Source organism: Hemicordylus capensis, chromosome 3 (genome assembly GCF_027244095.1).
Source record: "Hemicordylus capensis ecotype Gifberg chromosome 3, rHemCap1.1.pri, whole genome shotgun sequence".
Classification (NCBI taxonomy): domain Eukaryota; kingdom Metazoa; phylum Chordata; class Lepidosauria; order Squamata; family Cordylidae; genus Hemicordylus; species Hemicordylus capensis.
In genome coordinates, this window is record NC_069659.1 from 264889634 (window position 1) to 264910051 (window position 20418).

Genomic DNA, 20418 nt, shown 5'->3' on the forward strand with positions numbered 1-20418 from the left:
AACCTGTCCAGCTCATAAATCTAGATACCAGCTCTTTCACATGGTTTCCTCAGGGCCAACTCACATGCTTATGTAAACAAATCTGTAGGTGTGGTGGGAGGGCAGAATGCATGGGTGCCCACACCACACCTACAATTTGATATGCTCCCCTCAGGACAGGTGGGAAAGGTCATGTACATCATCCACACATATGTCCATGTCAAGTTATTTTGTTGGTGCAGCTGGAGTTCATACTTCCCTACCATGCCTATAGAGGGCTTCTAGGATAAGAATGATTTCCTTCTCCCCATTTTTGGGGACAAATGCCATCAAATTTATGGAAATATGCTTGGATATGGTGCATGGGTGCAATTGTATAGTTTCAGTGTTTATGAAAGGGGAAAACATGCTAAAAGCAGAGCCTACAATTCTAGGAGAAGCAAGTGCAGGAAATGCATGAAGGTTAGCATGGAGACAGTGGGGGAATCAAAGTTAAATGAGATGCAGAGAGAGGATTAGCCTGCATGAACCCCAATCTGTAATTTGGAGGATGTTTTGATTAACTGCATGGAGAGGCCAAGCAGCTTGCTGTTTTGTTAGCTCCTACAAATGCTAACTCTTCTAATGATCATGGTTATCTAATTACCACATTTTTCCCTTGGGAGAACATATATATATATATAGAGAGAGAGAGAGAGAGAGAGAGGGAGAGTGTTAAGCACAAGCAGGAGCACCAAGCTTCTATTGCTATATTTATTCTGTTATCTAGGATTCCCACCCCCATCACCTAAATGGCTTCTTGTCCCCCAGACTCCCCTTGTGCATAAAAACAGCAATGTCCTTGAAGTGACTGTTATTAATTTTCACTCTACGATCTGAAAGTCAGTCACTGCCCACTGATTAAAATCAGCATTACCCACTTCCTCATGGTCAACCCACAGTCTACTTTTTATCTTTTGTTGACACAAGTTCCTGACACCTTTGTAATGAATCTCTACACCGTTTGTCTTAGGAACTCCTCTTCAGCAGTTTATATAATGTAGCACCCCCCCATATAACTATCTCAAACGTAGGGGAGGGAACATGAAAGCCTACTTCTAACACAGAGGATTGTAACTAGAGTACGTAGGGTTCAGCCTATATAGAACAGTTAACAATTTTATTTATTTATTTATTTATCCAATGTATATACCGCTCTTCCAAATATGGCTCAGGGCAGTTTACACAGAGAAATAAATGAGTAAGATGGATCCCTGTCCCCAAAGGGCTCACAATCTAAAAGAAACATGATAGACACCAGCAACAGTCACTGGAAGTACTGTGTTGGGGATGGATAGTTACTCTCTCCCTGCTAAATAAAGAGAATCACCACATTAAAAGTTCCTCTTTGCCAAGTTTGCAGGGGTAATAGGGTACATAAAGACTGTCAATAATAAGAGAGAGGTGGAGACTTTTTGAGGGATTTCTGCCTTCCCGTCCAGCACTTTCCAGACCTTCCACAACGGATGATCTGCACTGTCAAAGCTGACTGTTCTTGCGACCCTGTAATGGGAACCGCACACACATACATCCTTGGGTCCTTGGTATGAGAATCCAGCAAGGGGAAATTATGCGTGCACTACCCTCTTGAAAGGGGGGATTACTTCAGAAGGGAATCTGAAGTCTGCTGTGCATGCTGCCCTCATTGAATTGCCCTCTAATTGTTTTAGAATTTCCTAAGTAACCTTTAGACAGTGTAAACATGTTTAGAAAAGAATCTGGTTATCTGACCATTTTTTATTTGCCCCAGACGTTCAGAAAAAAAAGGTTTTATTTTGCTTGCATGTAGTGTTGGATATTCATCTTTTGCTATGTATTGTGAAACTATAGTTTTATGGTAATTATCTATCTATCTTTCTATCTGTCTATCCACACACACACACCAAGTATGTGTGTGTGTGTGTGTGTGTGTGAGAGAGAGAGAGAGAGAGAGAGAGAGAGAGCAGATATTTGTCTTCCCTTTGTTATTCACTGTTTTGTGTTTTTGTGTTCTTTTTCTAAAAATTCAAGGTCAGCCCATAGAAGAGCTCTGCTGGTTTGCTGATAAATTACTGTCTTTGAAGTTCCCCCATCCCCCATTTCCTTTCCTTTCCTTTTCTTCTTTTCATAGTAATCAGACTTCATGCCTTGCTTTAATTTGAGTACTACCCAAAATTATTCTCCAACAAGTACAAAATAGATTGTCTCTTGATAGCAGCCAACACTTTTAAAAAGCGAGGCTGCAAAAGATAATTTTTAGATTTAAAAATCATTTACAATTGGTAGCTGTAAAAATAGGATTTTCAGGATTTTTTCAGCACACACTAAACTGTTTTGGAAAACAGTGTTTTTGTGCTGTACTGTAGCAACCAGTAGTCATCATTTAGCTGAGAATAAAGCATATTTTTTCCTGACTGCATCTTTGAGGTTTGTATAACTACATAGTTCTCCATTTTTCATTCTTTTATTGTGGAAAACTACTGCGCCAGACATGGAAAAAGCTACAATATTTAGAATTTTCAGAACTTGTTCCAGCTTTATTGCTACTGCTTTTGTTATAAAAGGATTATGCACCATGTAAAAAATAAATAACAGATCATTGAATATAATATAAAGAATTACAGTATTTTATTGATATTCATAAGTCACACCTTATTCAGCCACAAGATGCATGCATACACCAGCCACTGAAACCAGCATGGAATCAATAAGAGTGCATTACATGCCATAATAAAAGGCAATATTATCCAGCATTAGGATTCAGAAATGTTACTGAAATGTCCAAAATGTGTTTTCCCCATACATAAACTATCCAGCTTCTGACAAGGAAGCTGAGGTTATTTAAGTACAGGTTGACTTATTTTCTTCTCTTCTCCTTTTAATAAATCCACAGAGAAGATTCAGTACTTTTATAGGGGAGAAGTTTGACTTATTTCATGACCCCACACTTGTGGGAGTCTGCAGTGAGAACAAAATATCTGATGCATGTTGTCTGGCTTTGATATGCTCAGGTTAGGTCGCTTGCACCAGTTCTTGCTGCTGCTGATCTGTATGCTGTTTTTTATTTGTTTTTCTGGTGTACATGCTTACTTTCAAGTTGATTTGTATTTTAAAAATATCTCTATATTTAATTCTCTAAGGCATACGCTTGGCTAATCCTGTGTGTGGCAGCTCTCACGAGAGTTCGTAAGCAGAAGCACCTGATTGGGCAGTGGGGATTTGATATGCAGATAGGGAGGAGAAGCCTGTGATGATTAAGGTCAGTTGGAATGCAACTGTTACTGGTTGGAAGATGTTCTTGATTGTAGAGGAGAGGAATCTATATATAATAGCTGGGCCAGGTGCAGAGCCTGCTTCTCCCCACGCCTACTTCTCCCCCCTTATGCCTGGCCTGCTCCCCCCCTCCTGGTGCTTTCTGGCTGGCAGGCTGGCCCGCTCGCCACCTCCTCCCACCTGCCCACCAATTCCCGGTGGCTGGGCTGGCATGCCGCCACCTCTTCCTCCTGGCAGCTGAGCCAGGCCAGCCCGCCACCTCCTGCTCCTGGTGGCTGGCCCGCTGCCACCTCCTCTTGGTGGCTGGACCAGGCCGGCCTGCCACCTCCTGTTCCTGTTCCTGGCAGCCTGCAGTCTCCTGTTCACGGCGGGCCTGGCCCACCACTGCCACCACCACCATTGTCTCTCCATCCCTGTCACTATCCCCTAGGCAGCTGCTCTCACGAGAGCTGCCACACATGAGATTAGTGATGGGTACTCCTAGGAGAAATAAATATATAGAAGATATATAGATATGGTCTGCAAAGAGAGGGGTTGTGAGGAAGGAAAGAGCCCCTTCAGGAGAAGGAGGCTGCCATTGTGTGAATTAGATGAAGAAACAAGATGAACAAGATCTGTTAACTCAGGAAGGGAGAGAGAGAGAGAGAGAGAGGAGAGAGAGAGAGAGAGAGAGAGAGAGAGAGAGAGAGAGAGAGAAGAAAGACAGAGGGGAAGAGTGAGTAGAGGAGAAAGAAAGAGAGAAAAAGAAGGGAGGGGAGGAGAGACAGAAGGAAGGGCAAGGGATGGGCCTGAGCCTGTCAGTGGCCTGAGGGGAACGAGCGGCCATGGCAGTGGCAGCAGCGAGGAAGGGCCCGGTCAACTGCTGCTGTTGCTCCTGTGGGGAGGAGCAGAAGTGGGACTCAGGTGAAGGTGGGACGGTCTCTGGGGATAGTAGGGCTGCAGCCTGTCCAATAAGCGCCAGCAATGCTGTAGCCACGACCAAGAGAGATGAAGCGGATGGAGTAAAGGGATGGAGGAGTGGCCAAGAGGGGTGAGGGGGATGGAGGAGCAGGAGTGCAGCTCAGGTGAGGGTGGGGTGATCTCTGAGGTGAGGGGGAACTTGGCAGGGGATGAAGGGAACAATTAAGTACTAGTACACAGATGCTCTGTGCAGGTTAAGCTAGTTTAAAATTAATATTTGTATTGTTTTAATGGTCTAATTGATTTGTATTGTTTTTAACTATATTGTAAACTGCTTTGAGATTGTCTTAGTGAAAGGCAGCATACAAATCTAACAATAAGCAAGCAAACAAATAAATTTGATATTCCCATATCTCCCCTTCAGACTGTGCCTTCTTCAGGTGTTCTAAATCTGGGTTCATCATACCCAGGTAGATGAAGAATGGGAGTATGCTGACTAGCCATGTCCCAAGCACCAGTGCACTTCATGGCCACATCAGCTGGGTCCCCAAGTCCAGCATTTTTTTTTTTGAGGAGGCCTGTACTAAACTCAGGGACACTTCCTTCACTTTTTGTACCCTGGGTATTCCAGGGTTCTAATTCACATTAAGAAAATGTCTCTAGATTCAGTGCTGCCCTCTATCCTGTTTGCTGGATGCCAGGTCAGTAGTGCAAGGGGCCTGGATCAGGCCAGCAGGCCAGCAGGGGAACAGGACCAAGGATAGTTCTCAAAGCAGGATCAGGACTTGGAGAGTTCAAAGTCTAGCAGCTATAAAGCTGTATACCAGGCATCGACCAGAGGATAGGAAGATATTGCTTCAGGGAAGAATAGTCACAACTGAGCCCTGAAGAGCCCTGTTCTCTAACTCTTGTCTCTAGCTCCAGTGGGTCCTTTCTGTTGACTTAGGGCTGCCTGTTATGTGATTGATTGATTGATTGATTGATTAAATGCCGTCAAGTTGGTGTCAACTCTTAGTGAGAGCCAGCGTGGTGTAGTGGTTTGAGTGCTGGACTAGGACTGGGGAGACCCGAGTTTAAATCCCCATTCAGCCATGATACTTGCTGGGTGGCTCTGGGCTAGACACTTCTCTTTCAGCCTAACCTACTTCACAGGGTTGTTGTGAGGAGAAACCTAAGTATGTAGTACACCACTCTGGGCTCCTTGGAGGAGGAGCAAGATATAAAATGTGACAACAACAACAATAATAATAAGAAGCCTGGAGTATGCCCAAGTATTTGTAATGGAAGAGAAAGAACATTACAAATACTTGGACATACTCCAGGCTGATAACATCGCACACACTGAAGTTAAAAGAAAAATTGGAAGTGAATACATTAGGAGAGTTAGAATCCTCAAGTCCAAACTCAATGGCGGGAACACCATACAAGGTATAAACACCGGGGCTATACCTGTTATCAGATACACTGCAGGAATAATAGACTGGACCCAGGCAGAGCTAGAGACACTAGATCATAAGACCAGGAAAATAATGACCATCAATCATGCTCTGCACCCCCGCAGTGATGTAGATAGGCTCTACCTCCCTCGCAGCTCAGGTGGAAGAGGAATGCTGCAAGTCCATCAAACAGTAGAGGAGGAGAAAAGAGGCCTTGAAGAATATATCAAGGACAGTAAAGAAGATGCACTGAAAATGGTCAATAACGAGAAACTATTCAATACCAATGAAACAGAGCAGGCCTACAAGAAAGAACAAGTCAAGAACTGAGCAGAAAAATGGAAAAAGAAGCCACTGCATGGTCAATATTTGTACAATATAAGTGGAAAATCAGACATCACCAAGACCTGGCAATGGCTTAAGAATGGCAACTTGAAGAAAGAAACAGGGGGTTTAATACTGGCTGCACAAGAACAGGCACTAAGAACAAATGCAATAAGAGCAAAAGTAGAAAAGTCAACAACAAACAGCAAGTGCCGCCTTTGTCAAGAAGCAGATGAAACCGTGGACCACCTAATCAGCTGTTGTAAAAAGATCGCACAGACTGACTACAAACAAAGGCATGACAAGGTAGCAGGGATGATACACTGGAACATCTGCAAAAAATACAAGCTACCTGTAGCCAAAAATTGGTGGTACCATAAAACTGAAAAAGTTGTAGAAAATGAAGATGCAAAAATATTATGGGACTTCTGACTACAAACAGACAAACATCTGCCACACAATACACCAGATATAACTGTAGTTGAGAAGAAAGAAAAACAAGTTAAAATAATCGACATAGCAATACCAGGGGATAGAAGAATAGAAGAAAAAGAAATAGAAAAAAATCACAAAATACAAAGATCTACAAATTGAAATTGAAAGGCTGTGGCAGAATAAGACCAAAATAATCCCAGTGGTAATTGGCACCCTGGGTGCAGTTCCAAAACAACTTGAAGAGCACCTCAACACCATAGGGGCCACAGAAATCACCATCAGCCAATTACAAAAAGCAACTTTACTGGGAACAGCCTATATTCTGCGACAATATCTGTAAAGAACATCAACAGCAAGAACATTGATAATAAAATTCAGCCATCCCAGGTCCTTGGGAAGGACTCGATGTCTGGATAAAACAAACCAGTCAATAACACCTATCTGACTGTGTAAATAAATAAATAAATAAATAAATAAATAAATAAGTTTTTGGACTAACTCCCATAATCCCCAGCCACGGTGGCCAATAGGATTATGGGAGTTGTAGGCCAACATCTGCAGGGAGTTGTAGGAGGGCTGAAGTTGAGCAGTTGTAGGCCAACATCTGCAGGAGGGCCGAAGCTGAGCAGCCCTGCTCTAGAGGAAATTAATTCTTATGGTGCTGTTAAATGTAACCATATTGGGAATGATCTTCCATTTTAACATTTGTCTGTCATCACAAGCAGTGGGAATTTCAGCTTCAAATTAAAAGTTGTTCCGAGCTTTCCAATGGAGCACCCAAGCACTTAGAGTTTTATTAATGTGATTCCAAATGTGGCGTGAAAGCCAAGTCTGCATGTTTGAAATAAGTTGCTTCATTAGTTTTCATGGCTTTTCTCTCCCCTCCCTCCTTCTGCTGAGAGTTAACAATTCTAATGCTAGACTGGAATTATATTCAGGTTAAGCAAGATTCCAGAATTAGTTCCACTGCATGTCATACGTTTTTTAAAAAATGGGAAAACAGAGCATGCAGCATTGTGTATGTGTTTGCTTGAAAACCGAGAAGAACAAAGTAAATTTGAGTTTCAGCCATTATGCCTGCATGGTTCCCCTCCCCCTCCGCCGCCCCTGCTTCATGTTTCTGCCAGGCAAGGGGGAAAAAATGCTGCCCGAGAAATTGTAAGTCTGATTTGTACCTCAAAATAATCCATAAAACACCAGGAGGGAGTCTATGCACATAGATGGAAAACACAATATTATGAAAGAAGGTCAGTCTTTCATATTGTAACCTGAAGCGTTCTTTGTTTGGGCTGTGTCATGGACATTGCGGCCTCAGCTCTGGTATTTTCTGGTTATGACCTTCAAGTTAGTTTAAATTTATGGCTCACCAGGAACAGTTAATACAATGCTGTTATAGTTTGACTTGGGACCGCTATTGCTGACTCAAAAGGAACTCCTCCTCCAACCTATCTACTCCCATGCTTAGCTAAACTACCTCCTTTATTCTTGCAAGCGTTTGGGGAGTTTTATAAGGACAAAAGCAAATGTCAACAGTGTAAAGTTTCTTTAATAAAAACTGACCAAGATTGAGTTTCCTCCTTGGCTGCTTGCCACTGGGAATCCCTTTGTTAGTGCTGTAAAATTTCCTGTGACAAATAGGACTCCTTTTATTTCTCTCTCCCTGACTGAGCACAGTTTAATTAAAAGGTGAAGAGTGTGATAGCAAATGCTGAAATCGAAAAACTACGCAGTGTAGAATACAGTCACGTGGGCTTTGCAGAGGCTTTTGCAGGGTAAGCTGTGAGTTGCAGGTGTGGCTGTCTGACTCAGAAGCAGTAGCAGGAAAGGCAGAGCACCTGCAGTTTGATTCTCATCAAGCTGTGGACATCATTTATCTCCATGAAACAGAGATACAAAGAGCCTCTTCAATATGTGTAAAGAATCGAGAAAGAGAAAACGTTATGATTGTCTGTATTATTAAAGGCAGAGGAGAGCTGATCTTGTGGTTAAGCAAGCTTTGCTAAGCAGGGTCCACCATGGTTTACATTTGGATGGGAGATTATGTGTGAGCATGGTCTGCTGTAAGATATTCCCTGTAGGGGATGGGGCATAGTTCAGAGTAGGGCATCTGCTTGCATGCAGAAAGTCCCATCTCAAAAAGGTCTGGGAGAGACTCCTGCCTGAATCTTTGGAGAGCAGCTGTTGGTCAGTGTAGACCAGAGCTGCTCAGCTTCAGCCCTCCTGCAGATGTTGGCCTACAACTCCCATAATCCCAGGCTATGGGCTGCTGTGGCTGGGGATTATGGGAGTTGTAGTCCAAAAACAGCTGGCAGGCCAAAGTTGAACAGGCCTGGTGTAGATTATACTGATCTAGATGAAGCAATGGTCTGAGGCACCTTCCTATGTTATAAGGCACCTTCCTATGTTCCTATTACCTCTGCAAACAGAACAAGAGTAAATTCTTTAAGCAGTAGCTCTCATATTTAGGAGCTGCTCCAATTCATCCCAGTGTAACACCCCTTCGAGGGGCTATTTGTTGGTGTCTCATGTGTGTCTTTTATTATTCTGAGGCCCTTTGGTACAAAAAACTATCTCCTTATATCTAGTCATTTACTACATAAACCACATTGAGAACCTTTTGTTTACTAACCACACATACATATCCTGAATGATACAGGCTGATATCCAGACTAAATAGAATACAGGCTGATACCCAGACTACAGGATACAGGCTGTTATCCAGACTAAATTACTCAGTTGTACTACTCAGATGTTACTCTGAAGGACTACTTAATGTCAGTAGGACTACTCAGGAATAATTTCATCTGGATGTCTGATGATGATAGCTAACAGCTTGACAACTCTTCAGAAGAAATTATGGGGAGGACAGGTAATGAAATACACAAGACTTACCCCCCTGGTCCCCCCCACCCAGTTTAACCAAATGATGCCCCCCCGGTAAATTTCTAAAAACAGTAAGTAAGGGGGCTGTCACCTGTAATTTGATCACTGATCAATCTTTGTTTTGGGGAGATGACATAACTCAGTGGTAGAACCACCTGCAAAAGGCCCCTAGTTCAATTTCTGGAATTTCCAGGTAGGGCTAGGAAGGATCCCTGCCTGAAATTCTGGAGAGCTACTGCCTGTCACTGCAGACCTGACTGCACAACCTTGGCTCTCCTGCTGATGTTGGACTGCAGCTCCCAACATCCCTGACTATTGGCTACTGTGGTTAGGGAGGGTGGGAGCTGCTGTCCAACAGTAGCTGAATGGCCGAAGTTGTGCAGTCCTGGTGTAGACAATAGTGAGCTAGGTGGAACAATGGCCTAAGTCAGGAAGAGGCTGCATCAACTGCTGTTTTAGAAAGTTTATTTGAAGAAATAGTTTGATCTCCCTCTCTCTCTCTCTCTGTGAGATGTTCAAAATAAATTATTTCTGGAGTACAGTCTATTAGTACAAGGCTGCTAAAGTATTAGTATAGGCTGCTAAAAGGAAAGGAAAGTAATTTTGAAAATTAAAGCACAATGAACTGATTAAGCAAATGAAAGGAATGCAGTACAGCTGGCATAAACAATTGCAACATTGTGGATCTGTTGGCTCCAGTACATGCTAACTTTCCTCTAGCTGCTCTATGTACATAAAGATAACAAGGAAGGGTGTTTTTTTTGTTTTTTAAGTGATGCTTTAGAAACCTTAGTTAATGGAGTTGTACCTTCTCAATACAAAAACTGCAAGAATTCATCCCAGAGTTATTTTTTGATGAGGGAAGTCCTTATTCACACCACGATTTCTATTGAACTCTGTATCCAAACTCCTCTGGAATTCCCCAAGCCCAACATAATTTCCTTGGAAATCCTTGCTAAGTGCTACTGCTGGCCAGGAACATTATCCAATGGGCACCTTCAGATGTTCATTGACAGTATTAAAGCTAATCCAACACATGTTTCCAGGCTTTTATGGTACTGAGCATAAAAATAGACAAACAACCTTGCATTTGAGAGATGTGGTATCTTTCTTTTATCAAAGCAAGTAAATGTGTATCTGTATTAGTCGATTTAAGTTTCTATTATAAACATGATCTGTCAATGAGGTCAAATGTTCATACAAAGACAAAGGTTGTGCATTAGTATTATTTTCTTCCTTTGGATATTTTTGAATAAGAATATAAAATGTGAAACAGTGATCATTTGCTGATATTTGAACCCAGAATCCTTGTTCCTCTACTAGTATGTAATTTTTGGCAATCCACTCTTGTTTAAAAGATACCAAGCATAGTTCAGTAAGGATATCAATGAATCTAATAGGGTGATATTTGGCTACATTGCTTTTATCTCCTTTCTTAAATAAGGAAATCACTGTGCTCACTGACTAGCCAAGCACAAATTTACCTGTTTGATTAGTGTAGTGACTAGAGTGTGGACTGGAACTATGGAGACCCAAGTTCAAATCCCCATCAGCCATTGCACACACAGGGTGACTCTGGGCTAGTCACTTATCTCTCAGCCTAACCTCACTGGGTTGTTGTGAGGATAAACATAAACTATGTACATCACTCTGGACTCTACGGAGGAAGAGTGGGACATTAGATAGATAGATAGATAGATAGATAGATAGATAGATAGATAGATAGATAGATAGATAGACATTTAAAAGGCTGCCAAAAGTAGCATGATGCTCAGATAAAATTGACCAATATGTAAATGTTGTCTTGAAATGCAAGGAAGAACTTTTTTAAAATATGAAGATGACGAATACTTATATACCGCTTTTCAACAGAAGTTCCCAAAGAGGTTTACATAGATATAAATAAGTAAATAAATAATGGCTCCATGTCCCCAAAGGGATCACAATCTAAAAAAGAAACGTAAGATAGACAACAGCTACAGCCACTGGAGGACTGCTGTGTTGAGGATAGATAGGGCGAATAGAATCTTTTTGCTAAGTATCTGTATTTTGATGTATTCTGCACAACAGTGGTACTGATATTCTTCAGGCCAGCTTGCTGCCTGTCAGGTAGCAGTGCCCTTAGGAGGGGGTCATAGCCACCCATGGGCATCAGAATGGGGAGTGGGGCAGGCCAGGGAGCACTACAGTAACGTGCCATCACATTTCTCAGCAGCAAGTAAGGCATGACCAGCTGTGTCTTCCCAGCAGGAATACCAAAATGTGCCAGCGTTTTGGATGGACGAAGTCCCGCAATATGTCAGTTCCTTCACTTGAGTTCTGAAGGTGCTGATGCAAGATTGCCAGGGAGTGTCTGCAGGTAATTAAGGGTCAATATGAGGATGCCAAGGAAGAATTAAAGCAACTGACCAGATGGCTGAAACTCTTGGGAGAAAAGCCTGGGAGAAAAGCCTAGAAGTAGTTGTGGTGGGGCGAAGGATAGTGGTGAATGAATCCTCACAATACTGAGGCCTCAAAGGGGTGAAGCAGAATGTGGAAATAACGGGAAAAGGATGGGAATGCTGGAGGATGGGAACCCATGTTTATGCTTGGGGATGGGGACCCAAGCATAAACACTTGCTTTATTTGTATGCATGGTGCTTCATTTTGTGACACATGTACAGATATATACTCAAAAAGCTATTTATAGATAGGGATGTGCACGAACCATTTTGAAGGCCCCTTTATGGGCCTCCGAACCAGTTCAAACCCTGGCCGGTTCAAAGGTTTGATGGCGGGGGTGGGGGGATGGCCTTAAGGGCAGGGGAGGATGCACTTACCCCTCCGGCGCGTTTCCCTGGCTGGCACACAATTCCCTAAAAGCCCATCAGGACGGCAGCATACTTCCCTGCTGCCCTGTCCCAACATTGACCGGATATAACCAGAAGTACTAGTTGCGGCTGCACGCATTGTGCGTGCACACATCGCACTCACACTTGCACATGTTGGGTGTGCACGCGCAATATGCGTGCGTGACATGTGCAGGTGCAGCTAGTACTTCTGGTTATATCCGGTCAATGTCGGGATGGGACGGAAGGGAGGTACGCTGCCACCCCGGCGGGCTTTTAGGGAATCGCATGCTGATGGGGGAAACACACGGGGGAAAGTGCATCCTCCCCCGCCCTTAAAGCCATCCGCCCCCCGCCATCAAAGCAGCCCCCGCCAATTCCATGCACATCTCTATTTATAGCTAGCGATAACAAGGCCACCACAAGCAGTATGCTATTTGTTTTCAGAATCTTGGATATGTATTACCCGAAGTTACTTTTGGGTGTGCACCTGTATAAAAGCAACATGGCACATATACACCCAAATCCATCATCTCAGCATGAAAGCTCTTAGTGTTTGCATCCCTGCAGATGCCTAAAATAAGAGTGTTCAAAACAGGCTGGGTACTTCACTATTTTCATTTTCCCAATTTTCACTGATGACCTGCCAAAGAAACATCATTTTTTAAGTATTTATTTTGTCTAGGCCATGTTTTGACAATTTATTTTTTTTCTTGCTCCAGACTAAGGCCCTCCTGTCATTTCAAGACACTTTACTGAGACATCTGTTCACCTTGTATGTTTCACACAGAAAACGCAAACCTCTTGCAGTTGTATGGCAAAAGCCCGCCAAGTTTCTTGGCGCACTCCCACAGGACAGAGCTGCTAATACTGACTACAAGAAATTCAGCAAGGCTCCTAGAATATAGGACTTCCCTGACACATATATAATGCATAGACACTAAGAGAATACAAAGCCATAATTCTGTTGAAAAGTGCCTTTTCTGGTGTTCTGAACAGTAGGGAAACAGCATGAATAGCTGGTAATATAAACCATCTATTCACTTATCTGTTTACAGGACCAAAGGCTATAAGAGCTTATGCACTACTGGCGACTGTAAATATACATGCTGTAAATATGTGGAATTGGTTAGAAAGAACAGGACCTCTGGCTAGTTAGTTCTTTCAGTTCCTTAGAGTTGTGTCTTAATTCTCATGTTACAATTTCCCTTTTCTGTCGGACTATCTAAAATAATAGAATTTTTGTGGAATACAGGAATAAATGGAACAAATATACTACCAAACACTGAATTCACAATAAAGCATTTCTATCTATTTAATTTAGCCATTCGCTGATTTTTTAATTCCCATTTAGTTTTTGAAAAGGTAGCCATTCAAATAAATAGATAAATACAACAGTTTCATTTTCCTTAGTATGGGCCAGCTGGATTCCGATTTGTATGAATTAAGTCTTACATTTAAAATATAATTAAATCACCCTTCCCCCAAGGCCAAGACAATCAGACCAGTATTGTTACATTTGCTCTAACAGATAAGGAAGTGGGGTTTTTTGAAGTGTGCAATCCTCCTACACACCAGTTGGGGGCAAGAAATGAGAAGGAAGATTGTGCATCCAATCATAAATCTGAAGATTACTTAGCAGGACAGAAGTTACTTTTCCAAACTGGAATAGAACCAAAATGCAGATTAACACTCCTACGCTTGTGAGATGTGGCACACAGCCTTTCATTTTCCCATTCTTTTTCCATCCATGACCATAAGTGGTTTTGAGATTTTCCATCATAGTCAAGGCATATTTCTTTACAAACTGCCAAGTCATTGGTTTGACACAGTTTCAGGAGCAAGAGTGTGGCCACATATTGGTCCAACACACTTCGCCAATAGCGACCATCCAAGTGCCTGAACCTTGTTAATCAAAGCCTGGATCATATAACAGCCCAGGAAAAGGTTTTGTTGGGAACTGCTTCAGTATAGGATGCAAGTGCTTCAGTGTTGTGGGTCTGATGTAAATTGTAGGAAACATATGAGCAGGAAAAAAACATGATCCAACTTTGTTTTTTACCAAAAAAAAGTGGATTTCTTGTGATTTCCATCAATTCACAGAGGTAGTAAAATGGTAAAATCAACACAACATGGCATATTTTTGGCATAGAACTGGGAATGATACACCATCTATCAAGATCACAGTTCACCACATCCTGGCTCAACCCCATGTTCAAACATTTTCCTGGACCGGATCAACTGTAACATCAATTCACATCAGAACATTCACATAAATAGTTGGTATGCCAAAAATGGCAGCTCGTGCCCCCAGTTAATAAGTTATTGGGACCGTATTCCACTTTGCCTGGGGAACGTTGAGGTACACCCCTCCCCACACATGCAGATTATCTACATGAGCCAGTCTTGTAGATGCCTGATTGCATAGGGTCCAGACCACGTGATTTATTTCATTCAAAAAAGGGAGAACTATGTGAGTGGTGTACAGAACTCAGCTCATGTGTTGCACCATCTGCAGGATGGAGGGGAATAGACATTCCTGCATGTCCACTAGGGAATGAGGTGCATTCTCCCGGGTAACATATGAATTGGGGCATGAGAGCTGCTTGATCACCACCACCACTTCAACATTGTTTAATGAAAGGTCTGTGTGACACTCAACAGTGGCTCACATACTGCACAGCATCCTGTGGGAACTGCTGCATATCCCAAACACACCATCCACACAGCTGTGCAAGAGCACGCTTGTGCAAAACTTGGTAATTGCACAAATGCAATTTGGAAATATTAGATGTACCATCGCACAACAGCACTCATGCAACTTCCAACATTTGTGCAAGAGCACAACTGTGTAGATAGTGTGTTCTGGAGCAGTTCCCATGCAGCAGTCCCCATGGTGCACAAAATGCCATGTGATACTATGCAGTAGGTGGGCCACTGTGTGGATTTTCATTTTCACATCAGTTTGAACAGCCTAGACGATCAAATCAGGGGATCCAGAGAAGATGCTGTTATATTAACCTTTCCAGCTTTGCTCTCCCTTCCTCCCTCCCTTCTTTAAAATTACTGAGCTCTCCTTTATGCATGCTTCGCCTTCAAATATCTCAGCTGCCCAAGCTTCCTTTCTGTACCCAACATTTTCACTGATTTGCTTTCTCTGTCTCATAAGAGAATAATTTGAAATGAATGTGGGATATGAACAAATGTTGGACCTGGACCTGGGTTCAAATCTCCCATCAGCCATGAACTTAATGTGTGGCCTTGGCTAAGTCACTCTCAAATTCCCTGCTTCCTCGATTTATTATATGAATGTCTTGAACTTTAATACAGACTCTTACTGGCACTTGTGGTTCAGGTCATATCTTGGCATATATCTCTTGAGTGAGGATATTTGTTGCTATTAAAGTAGTTAGGAAGTGGTGAGGTCTGAAGTCCAAGAAAGTAGGTTTTCATATTAAGTCTGGATCCACATCCAGATTTTAACAAAATTTGGGGCTAGGAGTGGCCTTGAATCATATGTTCCAATAAAAATGTCAGAGCAAAACAAGATACAATCATCTTCTGACAATATAAATTCCATGGCAAGTAATAAGCTAAGACATAATGTTTGAAGCGGAAAGTAAAGTTGAGTGAATTTGGTGTGATGGGGAAAGAGTACTTTCTGCTTAATGCAGGGTTCAAAGAATTATAGAAAATGTGCTAAAAATTAGGGGCGATATTTTGCAGCAAAATGAAATCTGTATATGAACGTCTTATTTGCCAAATGCTGTGTTTAATCAAGGCAGCCCACATAGAAAGGCTTTTTTTATTTTTCAAATTAGAGGTTAGTGGTTGTTTCTATACAGAATCTAAAATTGAAGTGTTATAGCTTGCAGGATAATTGCTGCTGTTTAATTTAAAGGACGACCCAATTGATCAACTCTCTATGCAGGGTTAAAAGATGATCAATTGATGTCCCAGGGTCTGTTCCAACCAAAAAGTATTAAGGTCACCCGTGTCCAGAGTATTAAGGTCACTCAATGTTCCATTTGATCATGAACCAAAGCCTGGTTTGCTTTCAGTAAACAGTCACATATTAAAGTGAAATAGTTATGACTAAATAGTTGCATGGAAAATGAGAGAGTAATTGTAATTAAGATTGTAATTAAGAGAGTAATTGTGTGCTCTTTCTAATTTCTGCTAGGGCTGAGCAACAACACTCAACATTTTCCACATACATCTTCAGCAGTATCTAAAATGCCTTCCATTTTCAGCATTTTTTGGGCATTCTTTGTGAAATATTTGCTGTTCATTTGCAATGCCCTCTTTTGCTCTCTCATTTAACCTGTGGTCTCAGAGACATCATCAAAAATGTGGCTGGATGGATTTAGTACTGTCAGAACATCTAACACATGATCCCTGACTGGCTGGAATAACTCATAAATGTCTAATAAAGTTTCTGATCTTCCATGGCTGGGCAAGGTGATTGAGCAGGTGATGCCCTCTCAGCTCCAGGAAGATTTTACTGATTATCTAGATCCATTTCAAACCAACTTCTGAGTGGGCTATGGGGTTGAGACTGCCTTGGTCGGCCTGATGGATGATCTCCAATTAGCTATCAACAGAGGGAGTGTGAGTCTGCTGATCCTTTTGGATCTCTCAGTGGTTTTCTATACTATCGACCCTGGTATCCTTCTGAGTCACCTACATGAGGTGGGATTGGGTGGCATTGTTTTACAGTGGTTCCATTCCTACCTCTCTGGCAGATTCCAGATGGTGTCATTTGGAATCTGTTGCTTTGCAAAGAAAGAAATAAAGGATGGAGTTCCACAAGGCTCCATACTGAGGATCTCCACACAAACAGTGTGGAGAGCCTAACCGGGCTCTGAGGGGAGAGCGGTCTTAGCTCGCTCTCCCTGCAGATGAGCAGGGAGCTTGCCCTGGGTGGCCGGACTGGCCGCCCACATGACTACCAGCTCCATCATGGAACCAGTAGGGGCGGTGGGGATCGGGGGCCACCTGGCCCCCCGAAGTCGCAGAATGCCCCACATGAGTGCATGGGGCATTCTGGGGAGACCCCCAAGGCTGGGAGGCTTGTTGGAGCCTTCCAGTCGGGGGTCTCTATGTGAGTCGCCGCAGCACGGAGCTGCGCCATGGCGACTCACGGTTACTTCTAACCTCGTTTAAGGGGGGGAACTTAAGCGGGCTGCCAGGAGCTGCATGGCTCCCGGCGGTTCCCCTGACAGCAGGAAAGCAAGCTGGGCTCCCTTAGCCCGCTTTCCTGTGGTTGTTAGAATAACCTTACTGTCTCCAATGGTCTAACATTAACCCCTGCTAACTGGGCAGAGAGGCACCTTTTACCTTTATTCTCTTTATTTAGCAGGGGGAGAGTAACTGGCCCTATCCACCCCCAGCACAGTACTTCCAGTGATTGTTGCTGGTGTGTGTCTTAGGTTTCTTTTTAGAATGTGAGCCCTTTGGGGACAGGGAGCCATCTTATTTGTTTTATTTCTCTTTGTAAACTGCCCTGAGCCATTTTTGGAAGGGCGGTATAGAAATTGAATTAATAATAATAATAACAATAACAATAACATCTACATGCCACTTGCAGAGATCATCAGGAGATATGGTATAATGTGCTACCAGTATGCTGATAAACCCACATCTATTTCTCCTTATCAACTTCATCAGGAAATGACACAATTTCCCTAAATGCCTGCCTGGATGCAGTAATGGGCTGGATGAGGGATAACAAACTCAAGTTGAATCAAAATAAGATGGAGGTACTGATTGTGGGGGTCAAAACCTGAGAGATGGTTAAACCCCATCTGCCTGTTCTGGATGTGGTTACACTCCCCCTGAAAGATCAGGTATGTAACTTGGGAGTGTTCCTTGATCCAAAACTCTCTCTGGTTTCTCAGGTTGAGGCAGTTGCCAGGAAGGCTTTTTATTAGCTTCAGCTGATATGTCAGCCACGTCTACTTCTAAAGGTAAATGACCTTAAAAGAACAGTACATATGTTGGTAACCTCCAGGCTTGACTTCTGTAATGCAGTCTACTTGGGGCTGCCTTTGTATGTTGTCCAGAAACTACAACTGGTATAGAATGCCAGAATGTGGTAGCTACGTTGGTCTTTGGGACAACTGGAAGGGACCATATAACACTGGTTCTGAAAGAATTGCACTGGCTGCCAATATGTTTCTGAACAAAATACAAAGTGCTGGTCATTATCTATAAAGCCCTAAATGGCTTAGGTCCAGGGTATTTAAGAGACCTCCTTCTTTGTCATACACCCTGCTGCCTATTAAGATCATCTGGGGAGGTACGGTTATGATTGCCGCCAGCTCGTCTGGTGGTGACATGTAGCTGGGCCTTCTCTGAGGCTGCTCTAGGGCTTTGGAATGCACTCCCTGTCCAAATAAGAGCTTCTCCATCTCTGACTGCTTTTAAAAAATACCATTAAGACACACCCACACTTTTAATTAAAATTAATTTTAAATGGTTTAATTCGATGAAATTGTTTGAATTGTTTCACTCTGTGAATTGTTTTTAATCTGTGAAACTGTTTTGTTTGTTATTATTTTACATTGTAATTTGGACTGTGTGCATCGCCTAGAGATGTATATATCAACAGTATATAAATGTGAGTAATAAATAAAATAAAAGATGAGACTCATCATGGGTAAGATAAACCCCACGGACATATTTTTGGGAGTCACAGCGAGCTACGGAAGGAAGGGGAAATTAATGAAAATCTCCCTTTACCATAGTGCATGCTACACATTTGCTTTGTTATTGGGGATGTCAGCCATTAACTATGTAAAGGTAAAGTGTGCTGTCGAGTCAGTGTCGACTCCTGGCACCCACAAAGCCCTGTGGTTTTCTTTGGTAGAATACAGGAGGGGTTTACCATTGCCTCCTCCTGTGCAGTATGAAATGATGCCTTTCAGCAGCTTCCTATATCACTGCTGCCCGATATAGTACCAGCAGGGATTCGAACCAGCAACCTTCTGCTTGTTAGTCAAGCATTTCCGCACTGCACCACTTAAGGCAAAATTATTCCACCACTACATTATCCTGAACTGAATGTGGTCCCCCATGTGATGAAACCAGGGAGCATTAAAAAAAAGCAGCAGGCAAGTGGGGTGGGGGGGAAGGATAATGCAGAGCAACAACAGCTAGAGAAGAGGAAGTGAAATCAACACAGAGTATATGGGGGGAAATATTTGTATACAACTAAAATCACTGGCCCATGTGAAGCACAGTGAAACATGGGCAGTAGAACACTCGCCTTTGCTGCTGTGGGCTGTAAACACCATCAGTGGTGTTATGGAATAGGGCAGTTCTGCTCAGGTGCATGATGTAACACTCATTATTTCCAACAGGTGTCTCATCACACAACTGTGTTTGTGCAACTTAAAGTCAGAGTGCAACTGCCCTGTTCTGCAACACTGCTGGTAGTGTTTACACACATCCAGCAGGCAGGTACTCAATAGTAGTGTTTACACACTAGTGTGGGCAGGTGCTCAACAGCCCACATTTTCTTGTGCTTTATGTGAGCCACTTGTTTTAAACTTCAAATCAAAGTTTCAAAACTTTTAAAAAAAAATCAAACTGATAAACATCGGCACAGTCCTAATTTTTATTATTAACATTACAAATGTAAATTCATTTGAGGCTTTAAAATCATCATTGGTTCCTCAGACAATCAAGTAATACCATGTTAAGAATTCTCTCTTAAAAGTTCCTGTCACAATTTCTACAGACTATAGGGGAAAGAAAATTATGCTGGAGTTTTTGCCTTGCGCCTAGGCATAAACACATAGGTCCAGTTCAGACATAACACAGAACCGTGGGTCAAATGGAACCGTGGTTCCGCACCCCAGCCAATGCTCTCCTGTCTGCATTTGGATGTTGGGGAGAGCTGTCTCACTGCAGTCAGCTAGACTGCTGAGAGGCGGGGGAGCTAGCTGTGCAAGTTTTCTTCTTTCCTGAATGGCAACCCCCACAGCCAATTGGGTGGGTGTGAAGGAGAAGCTTCCTCCCTTAACTCCAGTTCCGTGAGGCCCAAACTGTGGTGCCAGCATTCAGATGTAATGCTGGCACCACAGAAATTGAGTTTGTGGTTGCAAAACTCCACTCTGATTGAAGGTTCAGAGTGGAGTTTGGCAAGGGATACCGCGGGTTGCTTTCCCCCTGAAATCATTTTCCTGAATTAGGACATTCAGGTTAGGAAACCGGAGGTGAAGTTTCATGTTACATCTGAACCGGGCCATATTCTGTTAATTACTTTGAGCCAAGATCACCTGTCTAGGTCACAGTGGCATGAGAATCCACCAAACCTAGAGTCTATAGGGAAATTT

The 20418-nt window shown here is 42.7% G+C and overlaps 1 long non-coding RNA gene across 1 annotated transcript in view; it reads left to right on the forward strand.

The window, feature by feature from the left end:
* LOC128349281 (uncharacterized) overlaps positions 1–18693 on the forward strand; it is a 28853-nt gene extending 10160 nt beyond the window's left edge. Inside the window, exons 2-3 of the long non-coding RNA XR_008318700.1 lie at positions 3138–3256; positions 16260–18693. This is a non-coding gene — a long non-coding RNA (uncharacterized LOC128349281). The remainder of the gene's footprint in view (positions 1–3137; positions 3257–16259) is intronic.
* The last annotated feature ends 1725 nt before the right edge of the window (positions 18694–20418 follow it).